Genomic DNA, 18369 nt, shown 5'->3' on the forward strand with positions numbered 1-18369 from the left:
ATGCAGTTTGTAAGGGCACCTTCAAATAAAGGCCAAATTTAATCATTATAGAAGTAAGTTCTTTAAATTTAATCGTGATAGAAGTAAGTACTTTAACAAAGAACTCGTTTTTAATTTTCTCTATTCCATTTGTAAATTTCCTGGTTGTTTCTGATACCAAATCCCCCCCAAATAGTCAGGTCATCTGAACTTCGTGGGGAAAGCTGAGATGCAATTAAGTGAGAAAATGTAGAAAATATCTTCGCAAAGAGTGAAGAAAACTTAAGATGTTATCAAATATTCTTTTAACAAAAACAAACTTCTTGAGACACATTTATAAATTTCTGTAAGATTCATGCCACGAGGATAGCAGAACTCCACTTCTTCCCATAGCTCCTTGGAGTAGACCCAATGTGCTGTCTTAGATAGGAGCATGTCTTGCTACTCTAGTGGATTTCTTTTAACCACTCCCCAGGCATGAGGAGGATCTTTAACTCCCTGATTGGCTTAGATTATTTGGAACACAGCTGATTTTTAGCGATCCAATATACTAATCTGTGGAGCAACATTGTATAAATATCATACCTACTGTGCAATGCCTCCGGGGAATAATAAAAACGTTGTATTAATCTTTTCATAATATGAAGAACTTAATTGCCAATGAATAATTCCTATTTTGTCATATGATCTAATATGTATATAACTACTTGCAAGTTGAACCGGACTAAATTTTTAGAATGGCTGAAGTCCTGAAGGTTCGATTCAAAATGACAGAGTCATGCAGTGGTGAAAGCCTGGGTCTCAGACTGAGTGATGTCAGAACTACCCTTCAGATATAAAGCAAAGATTTTGAGTGCTGCTCTTGTTGGCATGCTTTCACTGATACATGTGTTTAGGGACATCGGATGGAGCAGAGGAGAAATGTGGTGTGTTACTTCGAACATATAATAAGCCATTGGACAACTGAAAGACATACTGGGGGCCAGCACTGACTGAACTCCTTTAACTGTTCCTTTCTTTGGGAAATATAAGGGGGGTGGGGAGTTGGATGGGAATCGTTTTGACCAGATTGCTGGTGGAGGCTAGACCTTCACGCTGTACCGACATGGGTGATGGTGGATGTTCAACTTTTGGCATTGTTGGCAATCTTTGCATACGGAGGAAATATGATTAGTAAATATCCCCAACTCACCAATTCTGACCTTCTCAGCATTGCTGACGCTTCTAAAACTGGAAGTTTTACTTCAAATGAAGAAACAGTGGGATACTTCACTCTTCTTCCAAATATGTTGTTTGGAGTTTAAGAATCTCTCTGACATATTGTTACCATGTTACTGTGTGCTGTAGATGCAACAGACTGGTTAAAGACCAAGTCTTAACCGCAACCATGTATTTCCTTTGTTTTATATATTTAGGTCAGATGCTAAACATAGCTTTAACATATTTTCTTTGTGGTTTAATTTCCTTTGTGATTATTTCTTTTATTTAATGGGAGTGTAAAAATGTCCCAAGGACTAAAAACAAATTGCAGCTCATTTTTAACATAGGCACTAAGAGGTACTCTGTTAGTTTGCCTTTGGGTCAAGATTAAACTTTCAGGATCATTTCGGGTTAAAAATGCAACAGTGAGACATTTACATTTTCTTAACAAAACATAGGGGACTATATTCATGTGGCATTCTTTCATACCCCCTTGGGCCCAAGTCTTATAACAAACAAGGAATGAGAAAATGTGGGCTCCACAGTGACTCTCAGTATATCTCTGGTCTGCGCCTCCCCAGAGATGCCCGTGAGGCGCCTGCAAGCAGCACCAGCCCGTAGCTTATAATGACTCCCCAGAGACGTGGAGGGATTCCTGGACATGTAAGAAGGAAAGGCAAACTAAGTCATCAGGGCAGCACCCCAGGACCACCATGAACTTCACAGCAGTGCAACGAGTGATGTGTGTCCATCTTCTAAGTGTTAAAGCTGCAATGAGGTTTTTTCATTACTATCCAGCTTATTAATGTGTGTTTGCTTCTGGCACTTCATTCAGTTTATGCCCTGATAGTGAACAGGTCTGTTTTAATGGTACGTGTAATTCTCATTTCTCAGTAGAGGTGTTGAAATATTTGCTTCTTAAACAAGACAGAGTTTTTTTTCTTTCTTTCTTTCTTTGTTTTTTTCTTTTTTTTTTTTTTTTAACATTCACTTACCTGTTCATTTAGTAAATAGCAGAAATATATATTTTTATCCTTTGGCCATTATGAACATAAAGTATTCATCAAATCCTAAAAGGCATCCTTAATAGAATATCCTTTGATTTTACCCAGGACTTAATATATTTAACACCTGGATAAATTTAGAGTTCTTTTGAACTAAATGAAATCACTGAGAATCTAACAGCTACCAGACAGCTGTTAATAGTTTTAACAACTACTTGCAGTTGCCCAGAGGAAAGAAAATGTGGTCCATATAAAAAATGCAGTGAATTACAATGGGAAAAATGGTTTAACTTTAATAAAGGGGAGACTTGTTTATTTTAATAGGACTAGTATTTCAATTGTTAAAAAATTAAAAATTATCATTTTAATTTCCTTGAATTAAAAATAATCCCTGAAGAAATAAATCCATGAAAAAAATTAGTAATGGCTTTCTTCCTACTCATATTCTCATTATGGTTGGAGAATATAGTTTGAAATGACATAGATATGTGCTTTTCTAAAAATATTTTTATTTGAATTACAAAATGCAATTTTTTTCTAAAATTATACTGAGAGTCAATATTATATTAAATGAATGGCAAGATAAACATACAGACAATCTTAAACAGTCTCTGTCTTTTTCCAGGAAGATGTCGGATATTTAAGGAAAGGAAGACATAATTATTAAATGAATATTAGTCTAAAAATATGCAAAATTAATCAACAAAATCAGGCACTTACATAGCTGATTTTTTATTTTAATATTAATAAAACTTTCCTAAGTTCTTGTTTCTTCACCCAAGAAAGGTATAATCCCCTGTACCACTTACCTAATTTGTGAAGATGTATTTTATTATATAAACAAATAATTGGGTATAAACATGATTACACAGATTTAATTCACAATGTTAAAGACTAACCATGCTGATTTTAATAAAAAATATTTCCCTAATAAAATCTTATTACTAACCTTTTTTTTCATGAAACATGTGTTTCCACCACTTCCAAAGACCTGGTAATCATTCATGCAAATGAAAAAAAAAAAAAGTGTATGTTTTCCATAACACGCATAAGTTGTTCCACAAACATCTGGTAACGAAGCTTTGAAAGCTGCTAGATTCTGAGCCAGCCCAGGTGTTCACTACAACATCTCTAGAACTCAGCAATTGCCTGCAGTAATTTGTTGCAACTCGTATTGGCATTTTTACGGTTATGATGAGGCAAAGGGTGATGACATCATGTTCTAATGTTACGAAGGTGCTGTGAATTCGGTGTGAGAATTCCATCAATGAGTGATTGTTACTGAAATTGACTACATTGGTGGCCATCACATTTTGCCAACTGCAACATCTGGGCACAAGTTAGTAGTGGCGCACCTTGTAAATAACTTAATTGAAATTAATTGCCAGAAGTTTGCAGCACCCTAGGTAGTTTGTAAGTACCATTTCTTATTCTGCAATGTTTCGCACTTGGAGAATTTTGTATTCTCAGATTCTGTTTTAGCAGCTTGGGATGAAAGTGAAAAGTGTAGAAAATGCGTGACGAAACAGCAGGACCACAAGGAAATAAACATTATGTATGAGGAAGAAAACATTGCTATCTGTATACCTACTTTCACTGATAAAATATTTTTCTCACAGAAGTAATTTTAAAATTAATGTATAAAGCAGTTTTTTAAAAAAGGGCAGTTGAATGATTAGACATAGGTCCCTATTTCCCCAGAAAGAAACATCTAGTATTTTGCCCATGTTGTAAGTATTAAATGCTCACTGTGCTGATATAAACATGTGAAATTATTATATACTATAAAACCACATATTTGAAGAAACGAAGAAGCTGTTCGGTGGAAAAACTAGGAGACTGAATCGGAAATACGGGTCCTGTCGTTGCTGCCATATTCTGAAGCGTTTAGAATAATTTTCTAGGTTATTCATAGCTTCATGCATCATAAATCCAAGGAAAGGTAACCAAAAAATAACAAGGATACTGTAGTCAACAAAAATGAATTTGTCAATAAATAATGATGTCAAATCCTTGCTTCTTCCCTTCTTCACTCCTCTTACCTTTGAATTTTTGCTTTTTAAAAAACATTTCACGAATGGAAAGATGATTAAAGGTATGAAATGTTGGTAGTTTAAAATTTGACATGAAAAACCAATTAATAAAGTTTACATTTGCCTTGAAAGCACCACAGCTTATATATTATAATATAAACTTCCATAATGCCCACAATATTTCAGAAACTTTTATAAAATCTATTTTAAAAAATAACTATTGTTTTGTTCTGTATGTTCAATAAGAAGATCTACAAAATTAACTTTTTTGACTTTAATGCAGGAAGAACTTTTTCTAACTAGTGTGATTCTTGTTATTTAAAGAAAAATTCTGCAACTTATATTTTTTCCACCCCTACCAAGAAGGTTAAAGCTAATTTTTTTGGTAAATCAGTAGTTATCCTGAGCCCACACTTTCTTAAACAACCAAATTGCTTTTTCTGCCCTTTTCCCTTTTATATTTCTTTGCTTTTGTGCTTTTGCACTTGCTTCAATAATCACTTATATCTGTGTTTTCTATGTAAATTAAAGTAGATAGGGGCTAGTTAATAAATATTCTAGAATATCTAGGACTACCAATTGGTATTCTTTCACATAAAATATTTACAATTCAAAAAATCTCTTCTTCTGAAAGGGGTGGGAATTTCAAATTTTATTTTTTTCTCCCTATAGCTCACTATAACAAAAAATTATACTTTATATAACAATATTTTGCTTTGTTTTTGATAACAGAGACCCTTATGTTCACACGTGAGCTTTTGATATGACAATACAACCTAGCTATTCCAAAAAAAAGAAAGGATTTGAATTCTTTTTTGAACAAAAAGAAAAAAAAATTGTATCTCTGTACTTATTCATAAAAGCAATCTTAGTGCTTTGTCATAATGGACATATTGTTCAGGCAAAGTGAGTTCAAGGCACTCTGCAAATATAAGAAAGGATTCCATTTAATCTTTGCTTTTGTTAGGAACAAGCGTGGAGAGTACGGGCAAAGAAGCAGCTTTAACTTATGGTTTTAATCTTAATGTTTGAATCCCTGTAAGTTTCCCTGAGGTTAATATTTTAATGGTATCAGATCAAATTAAATAGAGAATATGTGGAAGGAATGGCAGGCAATTAACAGAGCCATACAAAATCAATGACAGTTGCTTTTTAATCACATTTCCACTCAGCTGTTTTTTCCTACAAATGAATATATTTTACAATAAAAATGTATAAATCTTTGGAGCTATAGATAGAGCTATATGATCTTAGGATAAATCTTTATGATTTAAGGAATAAAATAAGTCCCTGTTCTTAAGGATCTTGCTATTAATAACAACAGCTACATTTATTAAAGCTATAAAAGAGCCTGAAGTAGAGAAGTGAGTCAGGGATTTTTGCTAATGAGTTGCAGAACTGACTATTCCAGAAGGTTCTTAGGAGGCAGTCTTGAGCAGTGCTATAAATAATGAACAGAATGTGATTCAGATACTGAAGGCAAGCTAAAAGAGATTTCTCAACTGGATATAAATGAATAGTTTTAATTATTTGATAAAGCATTTTTCTTGCTATATTCCACCATTTTTTTTTAGTACATTGTGGTAAGAGAATGATTTCAGTCCAAAGCAATTGCAATGGCCCTGAGAAGGTCCTAATAACATTTGGGTAGTAGAAAGGTTAGTAGCGTGGCAATTGATTTTGAAGATGTATTCTTTCATTCCATTAATTTTGTAGCACCTATGATGCTTCAGGCCCTCTACCAGGCTCTGTGGATATGGAGGCCAATAAGGCTACAGCCTCATCCTGTACTTTGTGCTCATAATAACTATCCTAAACTATTGAAATATGTTAGTTACATTTTATTTTAAAAGACAGGTACAGAGACAACAAAGCAGACCTACAGTGTTAGATGTCAAGAGAATAGTTATGCTTGGAGAAGATGGGAGATGGGTAGAGAAATGAAGCGTACACAAAAGAGGCCCTTGAGATTCTGGTAGTTTGTTTTTTGATCTGTGTGTTGGTTCTATTTGTGGTTCCATATTCACTTTGTGAATATTCATTGAATATACGCTTATAATTTGTGCACTTTTCTTAAGTTATATATTTGTAAAAATTTACATAGAACTAAGGAGAAAAAAGAGAGAGAACTGTTTAATACATATTTAAAAGATATGCCCTCCTTTTTCTTTGTCAACCAAGTTTCGTCATCTTTTTGTTACTATTCAATCCACTACAACATTCTAGTATAGTCCATATGATAGGGGTCTCTATGAGATTGCTAATGACAGAATCACCATCTCTCATGGCCACTCTTGGCTTGGGTCCTTTTGACTTTTTAACCATTCTTTCTTTTCTCTAAATAAGATAGTTCAACAAAAAATTTTTATCTCCTAATTTGACTTTTGTGACACCATACTCTTCGGGTTCTTTTTCTAATTATTAAATTGTTCCCTCCTACCCCCTTCACTAGATTTTCTTCTAAACATTCCTTAGATATTGATGCTCTGTTTTTTTTGTTTAAATTTTTCTCCTTGTTTACCTTCTTCCAGGGGAATTTGATTCAGAGATTTTATTTTTGTTTTTTTTTTTTTTGTTTGGTTGGTTTTGTTTTAACTACAGTCTATTAATAATGCTCAAATCCTTATCTCCACCTCCAAAAACCTGAGATCTAGTTCCATATTTTAGATTGTCTACTTGGCATTTCCACCTATTTTTCATATAAATATCCCAAACTAAGTAAGTTCCAAACTCAAATTATTGTCTAAACTCCAGAAGTCTCATTTTCCTCCTTTATTTCCTGTCTCAATTAGGAGTTCATCTTTAAGCCAGTCATCCAAAGTAGATATTTCTGAATAATTCTCTATTCTGTCCTTTCTCTCTTTCAATTCCCATATGAATAAGCCACCATGTTGCTATTAGTACCAATTAAATATTTCTCAGATTGAGCCTCTCAATTCCATTGAAATAAGTATAGTTTGGACCCTCATTATCTTTTCCCCCCAGAATATTTTTATATCCTCATATGTAGATCCCCTGCCTAAGATGTGAAAATCCTTCTCACCTGTTTTTTACATTGTTGCTGGAGTCAGCACACTGCTATTATGTTTGCAGCACCATTCAAAGGGAACTTCCTGCTGGCACAGCACCAGGAACACAGTTGGCTAACTCTTCTTTTAACATCTTCCTTTTGAGATGCAAGAATGGCTAATCTCAGCAACAGCACTAGAATCCAAGGAAGGGTGCCATTCACCTGTCATAATGTTCAAGAGATTTCCATTGGTTATAGGGCAAGTGTAGCCACATTTTAAAAAATGACATCTCATATGTATTTTAACTAAAATTCAGGAGAATGTGATCTCTATAAAATGACAGAAGAGAGCAAGTATATAAATTGAGACAAAGGGAGGTAATTAAAAAAGGGCAAAATTTCAAACTAGTTGAATTAGAAAAGACGACATTTAAAAAATTAAAAATGCAATGGGATTTCAAATAATCTTCATAAGAAAAGCAACAGTGCAGAAAATAAAATCAGCATTTAGAAAACAAATATGGAGAACAAAGCGTGGGAGAGGAGATGATAGATCTATATATTATCTATTATAAACAAGAGTGTAAAGACAATATGTCTTTTCATGTTATCTCCTTGTTCCTTAGAACAAATTTCTAATTGTAGACATATTGGGTCATATGATTTAGAAAAGTTTTAGAATGTGTTACCAAATTATCTTATCAAATGGTTAGATTTATTATTTTACCAATAGTGACTACAAAAACAAATTGTTTCCTATCCAAGCTCACACAACTATTACAAATCTTTTAAAAAAATCTTTCTTACCCTATTTTAAATCCCATTAATGTTTACCCTTAATCTTAGAAAATATTTTGTATTGGACATCTCTTTTTTTATGTTTATTTTTGAGAGAGAGAGAGAAGGAGCATGAGGGGGGGTGGGCAGAGAACAAGGGAGACAGAATTCGAAGCAGGATCCAAGTTCCCAGCTGTCAGCTGTCAGCACAGAGCCTGACCCTGAGCTCGAACTCACACTCACAAACCATGAGATCATGGCCTGAGCTGAAGTCAGACACTTAACCAACTGAGCCACCCAGACACCCCTTTATTAAACATCTCTTAAGAATGTTTTGACATTTGCACCAGGTTTGCATCAATAATTCCAACAAATATTTAACTTTAACTCAGTGTTGAACTGCCATTGATGCTCATTTCAATTTTTTCATTATAATTTCTTCTCCCTTTTATTGTTTATTTTTATGCATTTCCCATTGGACAAGGACACATCTTTAAAAATGTTTTCATTAAGAATATTTAGATGGTATATTTTCTGACCCCTTGCGTATATGAGAATGCCTTTCTGTTGACTTCATACGTATAGGACAGTTTAGCTGAGTTTAGAACTTTTGAGTAATAGAAGATTCTCTCAAAAGTAGGATACATTGTTTTCTTTTTCAGTGTTATAATAAAGCCCAGGGCCAATCTGATTTTTACTCCTTTACAGGCAATCTGTGTTAATGGGCTGCTATGTTGTAGAATATTTTGTTTTGTCTTTGAAATTTAAAATATTTATCCTAATATGTCTAGGTATTAGTATCTTTTAATTAATTTAGCCTGATTCAGTTATTGAACTATTTCCATTGCAAATGTACATGTTTCTTCAGCTTTGAAAAGTTTTCTATTATAATATTGGTTAAATTGAGAAGAAGAGCACAGATCAATATTTACTCATGGAATTGAGGTGGGGGGAAAGGGGGAAACGAGTAATAGAGGTATCAGGCCCAGAAGTTTTTGTGAGTTATTTCTAATTATCAAGCAATAGGTAATTCCCATGTGATAAATTTAAATTCTTTCAGAATACAGGGAAAGATAGAAATCTTCTCAATTCATTTTCTAATGCAAATGTAATCTTGGTAACAAAATCAAAAAAATAACATAATATGATATAACTGCAGAAATCTTTCATAAATATAATACAAAAAAGCCCAACTAAATAAAATCTTTTTAAGTTGATAGTATATTACCAAATACACCAAAATGAGGTAGGGAATTTTTTCAAATATGGCTTAATACTAGAAAACCTATTAATATAATTTTATCACATTAAAAGAAATTATATGTTCATTGCAATAATACTGATCTTCTTAAATTGGACTAGATAGTTGTTCTCTTGACATTACTTTTCTACCCTTTTATTGCAGAGAAGACGCCACAGATAGAATTTGCCAATAAGAAGCCCTGACATGAGATTTATTGGGCATGAGAAGGAAAGGCCATTATTCTCTGGAGGCAGTTGCAGACTGACAAATGAGCACACATGAGATTTACACTGCTTTCTCAAGAATTCTTGAGAGTTACCTGCTGTGGTGTTACAAACTGAAATCTTTACTTTTGAACTCCCTGACCTTTGTTTCCCCTGTTTTTCTAAGAGTTGCGTAAGCCCATGATTCCTATACTAAACTCTTGGCACCTGAATTACATGGAGTGCCTTCTGTGTTCCTGGTCGATCCCTGATTGATAAAATACAGAAATTATATTTGATAACATTCAAAATCCAATGCCTAATCCAACTTATGTAATATATATCATATATAGTAGATCAAATTTAACAAGTACATAAAAAATTAATAAAACTTTTCTTAGATAAATCTTGAATAAGTGGAAAGGTATACCTCATTCTGGGATGTTGAAGATTCATTATTATGAAGATATCAAGTACCTTCAAATTAATTCACATATGTAATAAAATTTATATGAAAATTCTCATCAGAACTTTTTTAAATTTTAAAACAATTTTTTAAAATTTGATAAAAATTTCATAAAGCTTTCTTGAGAAAATAATGAGCAAGACTAATTATTTATGAGAAAAGAACAATGCATAGATAATGGCCCAATGAACATTAAACCAAATTATAAAATTACAATAATTAAAAATGCAATACAGTGCCATGTCACCATAGACACAGATCAATAAAAGTAGAATAAAAAACACACAAATAAAATCTAGTATACATAGGAATTTAATAATAACAAAGCTGTATTTAATTTTTTGTTGTTTCTCCTCCACCAGATTAGTGAACTCTACTGGTGTGTTTCAATTTTTTAATTGACAAACAACTCCAATCCTCACTCCCTCATCAACTGCTTGGGGTTTGACATTTGGGTGCCTAGAATAAATTGCTTACAGTTCTTTTCATCCAAATAAGTGGGCTTTTTTGAAATGGTTCTTGTTCGCAGCCTTAAAGATATATTTGAAATTGAAAGACAATACTGTTAAAAAGTCCATACTACCCAAAGTGACCTACTGACCCAATACAATCAAAATCCTATCAAAATCTCAACAGTTTATTTTGAAGAATCAGGGAAAAACATCCTAAAATTCATATGGAATCTCAAGGGACCCCGATTAACAAAACAGTCTTCAAAAGGAAGAACAAAGTCAGATGTCTCATTACCTCCTGATTTCAAAACTTACTACAAAGCCATTCTATTTAAGAGTGTAGTATCGGCATACAAACAGATATACAGACAAATGGAATAGAATAAAGAGTCCAAACTACACTTTTGCACTTATGGCCAAATGATTTTTCACAAGGGTACCAAGACCATTAAATGCGGAAATGACAGTCTTTTCAACAAATGGTGTTGGGATAACTGGCAAGACACCTACCAAAAGAATGAAGTTGGACCTTTCCCTTACATCATATACAAAAATGAATTAAAATGGATCAAAAACCTACACGTGAAGAGTTAAAACTATAAAGCCCTTAGAAGAAAACATAGGGGAAAGTCTTTATGACATTGGATGTGTCAATGATTTCGTGGCTATGACACTAAAACACAGGCAAAAACAACAAAAAATAGATAAATTGGACTACATAACATAGTGTGCATACTACATAATACTAGCGTGCATTAAAGGGCATGATCAGTAGAGTGAAAAGGGAATGGGAGAAAATATTTTCAAATCATGTATCTCACAAGGGGTTAATATTTAGAATGTACAAAGGACGACAGCCCAAAACCAAAAATCCCCAAAGAACCCAGTATAACAATGGGCAAAAGACTTGAATAGATATTTCTCCAAAAAGCTATACAAATGGCTAACAAGCACATGAGGAGATGCTCAACATCACCAATCATTAGGGAAATACAAACCAAATCCACACGAGATAGTACCTCACACTGATTAGAGTGACTGCTATCAACACCCCCCCCCCAAAAAAAAAAACCAAGTGCTTGCGAAGGTGTGGAGAAATTGGAACCCTTTTGCTTAGTGAGAATGTAAAGTGGTGCAGTAACTATGGAAAATAGTATGGTGCTTCCTCAAAAAATTAAAATTAGAATTACCATATGATCCAGCAATTCTACTTCAGGATCTATACCCAAAAGAATGGAAAGCACCTTTGTGAAGAGATATTTGTATACCCATGTTCATAGCACCATTACTCACAATAGTCAGATGGTGAAAACAACCCAAGTGTTCAGTGACAGTAAAACTGATAAACAAAATGTGATATATACATTCAGTAGACTAGTATTCAGCCTTAAAAAAGAGAGGAAATTTTGACACATGCTAAAACATGGATAAACCTTGAGAACGTTGTTAAGTGAAATAAGCCAGTCCCAAAGAAACAAATACTTGATTCCATTTTTATGAGTTACCTTGAGTGCTCAAATTCATCCAGACAGAAAATGGTAATTTCTAGGTTCTGGGAGTCGGGGGGAGGAGGGAATGGAGATTTATTGTGTAATTGGTACAAAGTTTCAGTTTTGCAAGATGAAAAGTGTTTTAGAGATAAATGATGATAACGGTTGCACAACAATGTGAATGCATGTAATACCACTAAACTGTACACTTAAAAATGTTTAAGATAATAAATTTTATGTCTATTTCATCATAATTAGGTACATATGCAACTAAATATATATTGGAGATATATCTATAAAAGGGAAGACCAGAGATGTTTAATTCTCTTATGCTTTCTGATGATAACTGTAACCTCGTTTCCTGGTCCCTCCCTTTTTCCCCTTTAGGAGAATACTAGCCAATGTTGTGACCTTTCCCACTGCCAGAAATCTTGGGACTAGCTGAATTTTCTACTCTCTCCTTGTTTTCTAACAACTCAGTGTGCTCAGTGTGCTTCTTAAACTAGATACCATCCTTCCCCTCATGTGGTTTACAATCCAGGTTGAGGTGTATAAACAGCAAAAGGGGCAATCATAACAGAATGTGATGGTGTCAATTTCTAAAATGTTCACCCGAAGTCCTGATGGTACTGAATTCAGTAGGGCTTCCTATGGTAACTTAGCAGATGTAGGTGACTAAGCAAAGTGGTGTTAAGAATAGCATATTGCCTTGCAGTTCGAATTGGACATGACATACACTGAGAATATCATATGCAATATTCCAACAAGATAAAAGGCTTATTTTTGTTTTAAATTATATATGCATGAGAGCAGGGTTGAGAGGACATAATTAGCATATAAAAGACTCCTTTGTGGTTAACACAGAAAAAAATTTAAAGCTGCAGGGTCCAAGTATGGATAAGAGCTATTTGATTAGCAGGTATTTCAAGGGTCAAGAGTAAAAGATAGGAATATAGAAGTCAAATGAGGAATATAGAAGTCAAATGTGGAAAATTTACTACTAGACCTTTTTTTTTTTTGGTGGCTAAGAAACAAGTCCATGCCACTTATGATGTCATTTATTTAATTTGAGTAGAAAAACTAACAGATGAGATCAAGGCAACTACAAAACTTCCTATATGATTGAAAAAATTTCAACAAAAGCAGATGCTTCAACTGGAAAAGTTTCTTTCACAGCTTGGTTTCTGGGTTTTGTAACTGTCAGCAGAGTTGGGCAAAAATATAACAATGTATTTGGGCAAATGAGACTCCACCACAGGCTTTTTCAGCTAATACATAAAAAAATTCTAAAAATATTAAAGGAAGTCATATTTAGTTCTTTTTGTTTATTCAACCAGATTGTATGCAGGATTATTGAAATAGCCTTCTAACTCAACCCTCTACCTTTGGATTCTTACTTGTCTAATCCATCCCTCACAATACTGTAAGATCAATTTTCTTAGTATATAGGGCAAGTGCTAATTTAGGTCCGCTCCTACAACTTCCCATTGTCAGCTCAGTTTTGGGAGCATCTCATCCTGGTATTCAATACTCTCATGGACCTTGTTCACAATATAGCTCTCTAGCATTATTTCTACTACTACCTTTTACTTTCTCTTAAGCTCATAGGTCCTTTAACCTGCCATATCCATAATGTTTTCTTTATCAAGGATGTGCTGTTATCACTTTCAATATGTCTAAGAATTTTGCCTCAGCTGCAAGATTCAGCTGAGATTCGAACCCTTCCCAAAAGGCTTCATGTCTCCATCCTCTGAATTTTCATAACATTTTATATGTATCTCCCGCTTTGTACAATTCTGATCATGTATTTAATTTTTCACTTACACTTTAGTCCCTTGATAGATTTCAAGCTCATTTTGAGCAGGATTTATAGGTGCTTTATCTTGTTATATCCCACACTCCAATTGTTCAATAAAGTGTTCAGTGAATTATTCAATTGTGTATAAGATTGAAAATTCTTGAGAATTCAGGTGTGAGACATGTGAAGGAAGGAAATTTATTCACATTTGAATAATATTATGCATTTGTGAGTCTAAAGAGGAGAACTGAGTTTAGTAATCCCAAGACTATTGTCATAAATCTGAAACTGTAACACAGGATTCACTAAAAGCTCATTACCTTATGTCTCATGTAGTGATTGATTAATTTCTCAATATTAAGAATTCTATGTAGGGGGAATAGATACAACAAGTCTAACAAAACAACTTCCATAATCTATTATCTTGCCTGATTTCTGGTTCTGATTATTTGACATTGTCCCATAGGAGACATCCAATGCAGGAAGCAGTAGGGCCGATTACTGCACACTGCCCTCTGGTGAGCCACAAGGGTAATCTGGAGGGGAAAATTCAGGGTTGAGAATATAACTCACTCTCCATGTCCAGGATGCCAGCTGGTGCCAAAGAATGATGTCACATTTTGTGATGTGATCACTTCTCTCAATTGTGCTCTCCTGAGTCTACCAGTTCTTTCCATGTAGGTCATCAAACGGCCATCAGCTGGTAAAACTTTCCTCTTCACTTAGCCAAAAATGGATCCAGAATACTTGTAATGAGTTTTACTAAACCAAGAATTAAAAAAAAAATTACTATTACTTCCACCATGACCTTTCTCTGCATCTTCAAATATCCCCTAGCATTGCATGAAAACAATGGTAAAAAATTTCTCCTCAGTTTGTAAGGAAAATGGACTTTTAGTAATTGCCATGCTAAATTCTTCTACATTCTCATTAACAAGTCCTATTTTATCCATAAAAATATAGAGCTTTCTTATTCTTAAAGAGATGGCCAAAAACCAAATAACCAACTTAACAGCATTAGAAGTACTATTTGACTTGGAAGGACAGCAAGTTTATCTGGCTTTTGACCATATTAATACTGCCATACTGCTGGGTGATATTATTCATTTATTCATTACCACCTGACCAAATACTATCCATGACTAAAAGGGATAATTAAAAGTTTCAGAACAGACATGGAAATGCTCAAGACTCATATTCTAGGAAGGATACAAATAACCCAGTGACCAATGAGGTGTTTCATTGGTTTCTGCAATCAACTGTATTTGCTGTTTGTATGCAATGACGTTTGTTATTTTCTCATCTTATTCTTAACTTTGGGAAACTACATTTTGTATGAATGATGCCAGTAATGGGTAATCTTAAAATAAGTGGATATTGCCTTTCTGAAGAAGAAATAAAAAGACTTGCAAAAACGTGGAATAGTGCCATCTTTTTGTTTGATGGCATGCTAATCTTGTTTAAAAAAGGAAAGTCCCCTTTAATAAAAATTTTGACTCTTCAAACTCCAAGAAACTGACCTTGCTTTAGAAGCCCATTCTAACCTTCTAAAATGAAAGCATAATTTTTCCTTATGTTCTTTATTATGTAGTTGAAAGTTTAAATTACTTTAAACTAAAATCCTTTCTTGACTCTCAATCTTTTAATTTTCTGAGGCTGTTTACATGCAAATTAAGTAAACTAGTTTTTACTTTTTGTTAATTTATTTTACTTTCAAGTGAAAAAAAACATTCTGTGGGAGGTTTTATACTGGTTTCTGCTGAATTGTTGCTTAAATGTGGGTGAAGGGATAAATGAATTCAGAGAGAAGTTTAAATAAAATAGCATGTAAGCTCCTTTAACCTCCAAAATTCTATGTTTCCCATGATATCATACACTGGTGAATATTTATTTTAAAGCTTTAAGTATTAATCATATATGTAAGAAGTATTTAAGCCCAGTCTTTGTACTGTTGTATGTTATGTGACTGAAAAGGTACCGTGAGGAGAACTGGTATAAACAAAATTTGTTTTTCACCACAGAAATAATGTTACTCAGGCTTTGATTAAATAGCTACCAACTCTGCCTAGTAACCATTTAATCAAACAGGATATATTGTGTATTTTTCATTATTGTAAACCCTTATAGAATAAAGTAAATATTCATAAATCAAACAGGGAAACTGATAGCATTATGTGTGAATTAACACAATATTATAACCTATTATATAAAATTCTTCTTTTGCTTTTTCTTATGTCTAATTTTTTTTAATGGATACCAACCAAAGAGTGAAAAACAACCACCAGGGTCATAGAATTTAAAAGGCTTGTTTTTTTTTTTAATTTTTTTTTTTAACGTTTATTTTTGAGACAGAGAGAGACAGAGCATGAATGGGGGAGGGTCAGTGAGAGAGGGAGACACAGAATCTGAAACAGGCTCCAGGCTCTGAGCTGTCAGCACAGAGCCCGACGCGGGGCTCGAACTCACAGACTGTGAGATCATGACCTGAGTTGAAATCAGACGCTTAACCGACTGAGCCACCCAGGCGCCCCTAAAAGGCTTGTTTTAAAATGACTTTGATTATTAGTGTATATGATGTTGACACCTTTTCCTCCTATAGGGCTTTCTAATTTAAAAAATTAATAAACTTTATTTTTTTAAAGCAGTTTTAGAATCATAGCAAAATTGAAGCCTAACACATCATCAAGGGCCCCCAGTTAGAATGGAAGCATATGAAAGGCAATTTAAAAAATGGAGTTCTGTCCAAGGTTTAGCTTACAGTGGGTTCACTGGCTGCAACAGAAACTGCATGGCCTGCAAAGCCTAGAATAAGTTGTTAAAGAATTCATAGGTAGTGGGCCCATCATATCTCCATTTTGATTCACTTGTCTGGCTCCTCCAAAAACTGGATGGCACCTGGAAGTTGACCATAGACTATCTCAAGCTCAATCAAGTAGTATCCCTGATCACAGCTACTGATGGTGTCAGAGGTGGTTGTTTGTTAGAGTTAACCCACTTTGTTAGAGTGAATTAGTACAGCCTTAGGTACACAGTATATAGCCAATGATTTGTGAGTGCATTTTTTTCCATCTCATTCAGATTACAGCATCAAAAACCAAGTGTGCATATACATGGGAAGAACAAATACATGTTAACAAAGCAGTAGCAGAAAGGAAGTAGAGGAAAGAGGGTCAAAGAATTTCTTACAGTACTGGATGTGAGAGGGATTGATGGTTGTTCTCCAGAATACATTATCCCCTTCCTCTTTTGTAATAGAATCTCTGAGTTTTAGCAGGGCACAAAAGCTGCCCAGCTGAAAAAAAAACAAAAAAACAAAATACATTTCCCAGCTTCCCCTGTAGCTAAGCATGGTTATATGGCAAAGTTCTAGCCAATGGGATGCGAATTGAAGTCAAATGTGTGCCTTCTGTGCCGTCCACTTAAAAAGAAGACGTATTACCTTTACTTCCTCCTTTACCTTTTTCTGCCAGTTAGAATGCAGACATGATAGCAGGAGCCGGAGCATGTCAATCAGACCATGCAAAAAAAGCCATGTTTTAAAAATTGGGAGAGCAACAAGATGTGAGGAGGGGGTGATGGCTCTCTATGGAACCACCAGACCAGCCCTGGATTACTTTGCATGTGAAATAGAAATCAAGACTTTGCTTGTTTAAGTCACTATTTTCCAGCCTTTGTTAAAATTGCTGAAACTAGTGTCCTAACTAATGCAGACCATACAAAAGCAATTAAGTGAGGTTGAACAGAAAGGTTTTGTGGAGGATGGATAATGAGTTTGTTGTGGAACATGTAATTTGCCTATGGGACATCTAGGTGCATATCTCATAGGCAACTATATTCAGGTATATTCTGAACTCAAGAGATAACTGTGGCTGGAGAGTTAAAAAAAAAAACCAAAACTTCCATGGGATCAAAGGTGGATAATATGCATGAGTTTTGTGGACATGTAGAATGCATTAATGTAGGCTGAGTGAGAAGACTCTATACAGAAGATGCCAGTGTATTCCAGAATCATATGCATTAAGGAGATCAAGTTGGTGGACAGTAGAAAAAATTAACCACAGAGAATGGCTAAATCTGAGTGAGAAGAGAATAAAGGATGAAAACTTGTGGAACAGCTACTTGAAGTGGAGGATAAAGAAGAAGGAAGACCCTATGAATTGGAATGAAGATCACAAGACTGGTCTGAAAAGTCAGAGAATCCGCAGAGAATAATTTTGTTGAAGTTGATGGGGGAGTGAATTTCTGTAAAGAGACAGTGGCTGGTAGTCTCAAATGCATGTATGTTTTAGTGAATACATATAGTTAGGAGCTACCTATCGATCTTACATTTACATGTACTGAATGTAAAGCGTATTCATATTACTATAGATTGTTAACAATATCTTCATGCTATTATAAACTTGGGTGACATGTTGCCTATGCAATAATCACATAGTCATCAAGGATTCATAACATTTTACTGGAAAACAGAGCATACCATTGTTCATACTCTTTGTAACAGGACTCATATAATCCATATTTTACTCAAAAGCCTATCAAGTATTTTCATAAGAATCTAGATTTGGGTATCTCATAAACCTAATTTTACTAAAAAAAACTTTGGTGAGGTAAAAGCTAATTTTATTGTTACTTAATCTTTAGGTACTATTATTTAAAGGCATTGTTAACATTTGTTACATTGTAATTTGGGGTAGAAAAATTAGGCAAATCATAA

At 34.1% G+C, this 18369-nt stretch overlaps 1 long non-coding RNA gene across 11 annotated transcripts in view; it reads right to left on the reverse strand.

Moving 5' to 3' along the window:
- The window catches only part of LOC122224387, a 31853-nt gene that overhangs the window by 3926 nt on the left and 9558 nt on the right, over nucleotides 1–18369 (reverse strand). For 4 of the 11 annotated variants that reach the window (XR_006204742.1, XR_006204741.1, XR_006204732.1 and 1 more), the window contains 4 exons: nucleotides 14229–14417; nucleotides 7260–7448; nucleotides 3133–3174; nucleotides 1182–1320 (listed from right to left, as the gene is read on the reverse strand). This is a non-coding gene — a long non-coding RNA (uncharacterized LOC122224387). Of the gene's footprint in view, nucleotides 1–1171; nucleotides 1321–3132; nucleotides 3175–5408; nucleotides 5658–7259; nucleotides 7449–14228; nucleotides 14418–18369 lie in introns of those variants that run through there. The other 7 variants (XR_006204736.1, XR_006204734.1, XR_006204737.1 and 4 more) reach the window with 5 other exon arrangements.

Source organism: Panthera leo, chromosome B4 (assembly GCF_018350215.1).
Source record: "Panthera leo isolate Ple1 chromosome B4, P.leo_Ple1_pat1.1, whole genome shotgun sequence".
NCBI classification, from domain to species: Eukaryota; Metazoa; Chordata; class Mammalia; order Carnivora; family Felidae; genus Panthera; species Panthera leo.